Source organism: Pogoniulus pusillus, unplaced genomic scaffold (assembly GCF_015220805.1).
Source record: "Pogoniulus pusillus isolate bPogPus1 unplaced genomic scaffold, bPogPus1.pri scaffold_125_arrow_ctg1, whole genome shotgun sequence".
NCBI classification, from domain to species: Eukaryota; Metazoa; Chordata; class Aves; order Piciformes; family Lybiidae; genus Pogoniulus; species Pogoniulus pusillus.
Window position 1 is genome coordinate 96,000 of NW_026974562.1, and position 7,068 is coordinate 103,067.

A 7,068-nucleotide genomic window follows, 5' to 3' on the forward strand; every position below is an offset into this window, starting at 1 on the left:
TTTGCCACGGGGCACTGCCCACCCCCACTGCTCCTTCGCCCCCAGCCTCTGGGCGCCGACTCTCTGCCACTCACCTCTGCCGGCTGGGAGAAGCAGAGGCGATGCAGGCTGCCGCCGCTGGCGTCTCGCTGCCGCTGGGCTCCACCGGCAGCCACCGGCGCCGAGCACCGCGGCCGGACGCCTGCAGGGCTCGGGGCGGCTCCCGCCGGCGGGACGGAGTCGGACGGCAGCCGCCGAGGGCCGTGGCACAGCCACAGCAGCCACAGCAGCCACAGCAGCCACAGCAGCCACAGCAGCCACAGCAGCCACAGCAGCCACAGCAGCCACAGCAGCCACAGCAGCCACAGCAGCCACAGCAGCCACAGCAGGAGCCACAGCAGCCACCAGCAGCCACCAGCAGCTCTTCGCCTCACCGCCGCGCTCCGGCGGCTGCACTGCGCCCCGGCTGCTATAGCAACAGCCCCGCGGACGCGCACCGCACTGTGACAGCAGCAGGGACAAAGAGGGGAGTGCCCAGGCTGGGACAGGAGAGCACACAAGGGGCAGAGCCCACCCGGGCCCGCAGCGGAGCAGACAAAACTTGACATCTCGATGGGCAAAGTCCACCCATCCTGTCGGCATCAAAGCCTGAAGTGGTTCCGCAGCAGGAGCAGCCACCAGCTCCCCGGGCTCTGCGCAGGCAGCACCCAGCCGCCAGCCCCTGCAAAGGGAAGAGACAAACTGCTGCACTGCCGTCCCCTGCCGCCACGCAGGGAGGCACGGCCAGGGCAGAGTGCACAGCCACAGCCAGCAGGGACAGAGCTCAGGCCAGTTCTGCCACTGCCTTACAGCCCAAACCCGAAGCAGGTCCTGAGTGAGCACAAATAAATCAGTACCCAGAAGGGCCAAGTGAAAAAACTCCCCTGAGTATAGATTTCATTGAGTACTTAAGAGCCTCAGTCTGAAAAGAGAGAGAGAGAAGGAAATGTGTGGAAGTTGCCCCCCTGTGTGTCAGCATGACCCACGTCATGCCTGTGGTGCTCTGGATCTCCCCCACGTCACCATGCGCTCCACACCGCCAGCTTTGTCAGCTGGTCCATGGATGCTGGAGACTGACATCACCTGCCAGGATGGGAGCTCCAGGTGCCTGCACCAGAGCCAACAAACAGTCAGCCCAGCACATGGGTAAGCCTGGGAACTGTGAGTGCTGTGTGCTAACTGCCTACTAAGGCAACCTCCTCTTTTTGTTCAAGCGAGGCTGATCCAAGGGCTGCAGCACCTCTGCTTTGAGCATAGGCTGAGGAGGGGATGGAGGTGTTCAGCCTGGGGAAGAGAAGCCTCCCAGTGGAACTTAGAGCTGCCTCCCAGTATCAGAAGGGATCCTGCAGAAGGCCACAGGGGGACTTTCATAAGGGCGTCTGCAGGACAAGGGGCAGTGGTCTTAAGCTGAGGGACAGTAGGTTTAGACTGGATCTTAGGAAGAAGTTCTTTGGTATGAGGGTGGAGAGGCTCTGGAATCATTTGCCCAGAGTGCTTGGGAATGCCTCCTCCCTGGAGGTGTTCAAGGCCAGGTTGGGTGGGAGCCTGAGCAACCAAATCTAGTGGAGAAGCAGGCCCTGCCCATGGCCAGGAGGTTGGAGTAGATGACCTCTAGAGCCCCTTCCAACCCAGGCCCTTCTGGTTCTATGATCCTCCTGCAGAGTGCAGCTGTCTAGTGGAAAGGTGCCACTTTCTGGCAGCAGCACTGATGCTGTCCTCTAGTGCAAGCTGAACTGCTGCAGGGGGGGCTGATGCCCTGGGCAGTGCTGCTGCCATCCAGCGAGACCTGGGCAGGCTGCAGAGCTGGGCCAAGTCCAGCAAGGACAAGCGCAGAGTCCTGCACCGGGGCAGGAAGCACAGCAGGCACCAGCACCAACCAGGGCACGTCCTGCTGGACAGCAGCACCATGGAGAAAGACCTTACAGCCCCAGTGGACAGTCAGCTACCCCCGAGACAGCAATGTGCCCTTGTGGCCAAGAGGGCAAATGGCATCACAGAGGCACAGAACATTAGTGGTTGGAATGAGCCTCAAAAGCTCTCCCAGTCCAATGCCTCTGCCACGGCAGGGTCAGCCCAGGTCTCAGCTGGTAATTCCATCTCAGACCCTCTGGCACACAGCAGCACCTCGCTGCCCTGCACCACACAGCACTGCAAGGCTTGCACAGACTCACAGAGCACATCCCACTGGAAGAGACCTCGAAGATCTCCCAGCCCAGCTCTGACCCAGCACTGAGGGGTCAGCACTCAGCCATGTCTCCAAGCACCAGCTCCACACACTGCTTAAACACCTCCAGGGATGGTGACTGCACCACTGCCCTCCAGGCCTTGAGCACCATTCCAGTGAAGGAATATTTCCTAACACAGCCTGAGCCTCCCCTGCTGAGCTTGGAACTATTGCCTCTGCTCCTGTCGCTTGACACCAAGGCCAAGAGGCTGCCCCCTCCTCGCTACAACCTCCCTTCAGAGAGTGGGAGAGAGCAAGAAGGTCTCCCCTCAGCCTCCTCTGCCCCAGGCTGAACAAGCCCAGCTCCCTCAGCTGCTCCTCGTAGGCCATGTGCTCCAGGCCCCTCACCAGCCTCTTTGCCCTTCTTGTCTGCTCCTGCTCCAGCACCTCAATGTCCCTCCTGTAGCGAGGGGCCCAGGACTGAGCACACCACTTGCGGCCCTGTGCTGAACACACAGCCACTGCTGCACAGACAAACAGGGGAATGGACATTGCACACCTGAGGAGCTGCTCCACTGCTTACCTGTCCCCACCTGGAGAGGCTGTTGTGGGCCTGAGAAGGGCTCACTTCAGACAAGAGGAATGGAGCCTGCAAAGACAAAACGTTAGGGAAATGGTTCTGCAGAATGGGAGCTGCCAGCTCCCTCCAGACCTGCCCAGGGGCACCAGTGGGGATGCTCCTCTGCCCTTGCAAGCTGCTCACTGAACTGGCACAGGTGTCAAGCCTGGGCACAGCCATGCTGCACAGACAGCTGCCAGCTGCAGGCTGAGCATTTGTGCACCTGCCTGCTGCAGCGCCTGGGGGCTGCTTTAGTGGCCGCCGGGATGAAGGTCGAATCTTCCTCCCCGGTCCCTCGAGTGACCTCCGGGGGTGCGCAGCTGCCTTGGTTGTGTGCCCTCTCCCGACTAGCAGCAGACACTGATGGGCTGAGGCACCTCCTGCCCCTGCTCCCCCCGTGTGACACACTGCATCCAGCTCAGCGCCAGTCGCATCCTGCACTCTCCCAATCCCTCTCTCTCTTCCCAACTCTTTGGATTCTGCTTTGTCTCTGGGATTTTCCTGGCAGGAGCCCAGCTCGCTGCTTTCTGGCTGTGCAGTGCAGTGCCTTGGTTTGGATGCTGTCCTTACCTTCCTTCTGCAGAGCAGGACCTAGAGACTCAATAGTTTGCCTTATTACACACTTGAGAGAGGCAGCAGACAAGGGATGAACACAACAGTAACATGAACATTATTAACCCCAAGAGCAATCCCTTAAGTCCCCCCCAGAATTCCACCAGTTCCCCTTCCCCCATTGCTCTGTGTCTGTCCTGTGCCAAGTGTGCACAGGCACAGGAGTCACCTTCCTCACTGCTCTCATTCATCTCTCCTCCTTCTTTCCTTCCTCATCAGTTTCAAGACCACACTCAGTGAGATTGAATTTCCCACCTGCCACCTGCTTGGGCCAATAGGCAATCCAGAGCCAATCGACTGTGGTACATTGCTGTGCTCATTGCTGTGTTCTGTTTGGCTCCCAGGCTGAGAGCATCTCCTGCTCTGTTCACCACTCTCTCTACTACTGCTTGTAACCCTACTATAGGATTTAACAGCTTACCTCCTAAGCTCCATCTCCTAAGCTTACCTCCTAAACTCCATCTCCTAAGCTTACCTCCTAAACTCCACCTCCTAAGCTTACCTTCCTAAACTCCACCTCCTAAGCTTACCTTCCTAAACTCCATCTCCTAAGCTTACCTCCTAAACTCCATCTCCTAAACTTACCTCCTAAACTCCACCTCCTAAGCTTACCTTCCTAAACTCCATCTCTTATCTTACCTCCTAAACTCCATCTCCTAAGCTTACATCATAAACTCGATCTCTTAGACTTGCCTCCTAAACTTATCCCTTACTTCACTGACTAAGGAGGCAAATCTGTGTGCCTGCTGCCTTTCCAAACCAAGCTCCCAGCAAAGTAACTGAAGTGGGAGTTGGTGAGCACAGTGTAGCTCCAATCGTGCACACCTGACAGCAGCTGCTGCTGGATTATTTCCCACACCATCTTCTTGTGGATTAAGGCAGGTGGTTCTGGAAAGGGAAGAAAAAGCCATGGCACAGGAAGTGGTGGCAGGCAGAGGCAAAGCACACAAGCACCCCATGAGCTCTTGACCTTGGAGTTCCTTTAACAAGCCTTCAACACTTGCCTTTGGCTACAACATGGCTCTCAGCCACATGGCTCCTAGGAGACTGAACTAACGACCCAACAAAGCCACACTGCCCTGAGCCCACAGCAGCTGTGAGCACTGCAGTTACAGCCCACAGCACTGGGAAATAACCAAGCTCTGAACAGGTCAGAGGCTGGAACCCATTTCTCCAGCACATGCAGAGGCTGATGCCACACATCCACTGTCTTGCCCCAGATGCCACACATCCACTGTCTTGCCCCAGATGCCACACAGCCACTGTCTTGCCCCAGAGGAACCTCCTGTCTTCTGCAGGAAGCAGATGCCAGCCGTAAGGATGGAAAAGGCAGCTCTGTCCTGCTCAGTCCATTTGGAAGTTCCAACCCAAGCAGCTGCACTCATTCCCCAGGTCAGCAATTCCTCACCAGACAGCCAAGAACCTCTTTGCATCATCCATCTCCCACTGCTGGACATAAGGAATAGACTCAAGGCACTGCACATCATCCCTGCCCTCTGCTTCCTCCACTGGGAGGTCACAAGTCACAGTCTGGGCAGCACTACAAGGGACAGCAGCTTTCTCCTCGCAGGTGTCTGGAGCTTGGCTGCTTCCTCCACCAAGCCTTTAGGTGCAGTGCTTTGTACTCTCAACTGGCTGAGAACCATCAGCTCAACCTCCAGTCTGAGGTGGCACCCTAAGAACACGAGATGCTCATGGGTGTTCTCCTAAGAGCTTGGACCTACTGAAAAGTGCTGAGACCTTTGTGATCAGCAGAGCTCAGGGCTCAAAGCCAAGCACTGCTCACATACATGGATGCCATGCTGCCAAGAGTCCACTCTGAAGAAGCCAGCTCCAGGTTTCTTTTCTCGAGGCTTCTTCTCACAGGTATTGGCTGTGGAAAACAAACCCAAATCTCACACACACTGTGCTCACCTCTGGAAGAACAAAGGCAAAAGCTCTTGGGCCAAGGCCTCTCGCTGAGGAAGTGCCCAGGCCACCAGCTGCTGGAAGAATGCTCTTGAAGAAGCAGTTCTTTGAAGCAGGCATCTGTCTTGATGAGAATGGCAACACCACGAGTAACACCCAGTGAAGGCACGAGAGCACACTGCAGTCCACATGATGAGCTGTAGCAGTCAGGGGTGAGGGGAAGTCCCCACACAAGACAGCTTAAAAGAGCTGCAGATGAAATCTTTGTTTCACATTTACAGGAACTGTGGAAGGTTGCAGCTGTTGTTACAGAAACAAAACCCAACAACTTCCTCACAAGCCACAACACAAAAGCATCAACTGAGCAGTTACTTACAGCAGAGTCTGCCAGATCCTGCCCCACTCTTTCCCATCGAATCACAGCACTGGATGCTCTTCCTTCTGACATCTGGCACCTGTTACTAGAAGGTCACTGTTAGACAAGGCACAGCCTTGGCTGGCACACAGGACTAAACCTGAATTACTTTTCCTGTGAGTTTTTCCTCTCTGTCCAGTTAAAGCCAATGTGACTCACCACTAGTGCCCAGTGCACCCTCAGGTGAGTGGGCACAAAGATGAGCTCCTGCTGGAACAGATCCACACCTTTGGTCCACTTTCTTACTGCTGTGTAGCCCCCAGAGATGAATTTTGGGTAGAAGAAAGTACTAAAGGCATGGACTGCTGCAAATCTCTCCTTCTTACTTCTGCAATAAGCTTCATGTAGAAATGGATGACCTGTACCAAAAGATGTACTTGAGATGTAAAGCAAAGCATGAGCTTACCAAAAGGCAAACAGCAACGTTTCTGGTGGCCTGTTACATGCTAAGAATTTGGCACTTGGCTTCTTCTCCACCTGCCACCTGTTGCAGTAACCTTGAGTGTGTCCTGAAAGATGCCTTATTGAAGTGAACAAGCTCCCAGAAACACCAGACCCTGAAGCCCCTCAATGAAGACCTGCACAGACTCTTGTAGTCTCTGCAGGGCAGGTTGTTGAGGGACTCTGCAAAGCCTTGTGCAGGCAGTGCAGGGCTGTTGGTAAGTTGCTGCTGGATCCAAGTGTCGCCGAGCTGCAGCTGCTGTACCTCATCGTGCAGCCAGCGACGCTCCCTCAGGCTGCCAATGTCCTCATGGGTGACCTTCAGCTTGAAGGCACTGCTCCAGATCTCATCGGGCTCACCTCTGCCAAAGGCATCAGGGACCTCTTTCCCCAAGGCCTGAAATGAACAATGAGATGGGGAGGCACCTGTGAAACACAACTGAGCATCTGTGGGCAGCCTTCAACTCAAACACGGCCTGAAAGTCAAGCTCAGGTGGCACAGCCAACAGCACATTCCTGTTGGTTGCTTCAGCATCCCAACTTGGTTTGCTGCAGTTTGTTCTCACACAGGAGGCTGATCTAACCACGTGAGTCACAAGCACACCAAAGCAGACAAAAAAAAGGAGCAGAGGTTCAGCAAAACACTTTCCCACAGCCTGCAGCTCTCACAGTACCAGGGATGAAGCCAACCACAGCAGGTATGCTTCCTCCCAAGGCAGAACTGGCAGGTGGGGACTTCAGAGGGCACTGAAGGAACAGCAAAGGGGGAAACTGAGGCAGCTACATTGGACTCAGGCAATCGGAAGCCCAGGCTGTGCTTGCAACTGCTGTCACATGGATAGTCCTGACTAAGTTTGCTTAAGGAGACCTTGAGCCTTCTGTTGTCTCTCA

At 55.6% G+C, this 7,068-nt stretch overlaps 1 long non-coding RNA gene across 1 annotated transcript; it reads right to left on the minus strand.

Moving 5' to 3' along the window:
• Positions 1 to 4,751: 4,751 nt before the first annotated feature.
• LOC135173898 (uncharacterized) lies at positions 4,752 to 6,570 on the minus strand. Its single transcript, XR_010301536.1, has 3 exons — positions 6,443 to 6,570; positions 5,698 to 6,095; positions 4,752 to 5,286 (listed from the first exon to the last, which is right to left on the minus strand). It is a non-coding gene; the product is annotated as an uncharacterized LOC135173898 (long non-coding RNA).
• Positions 6,571 to 7,068: the final 498 nt, after the last annotated feature.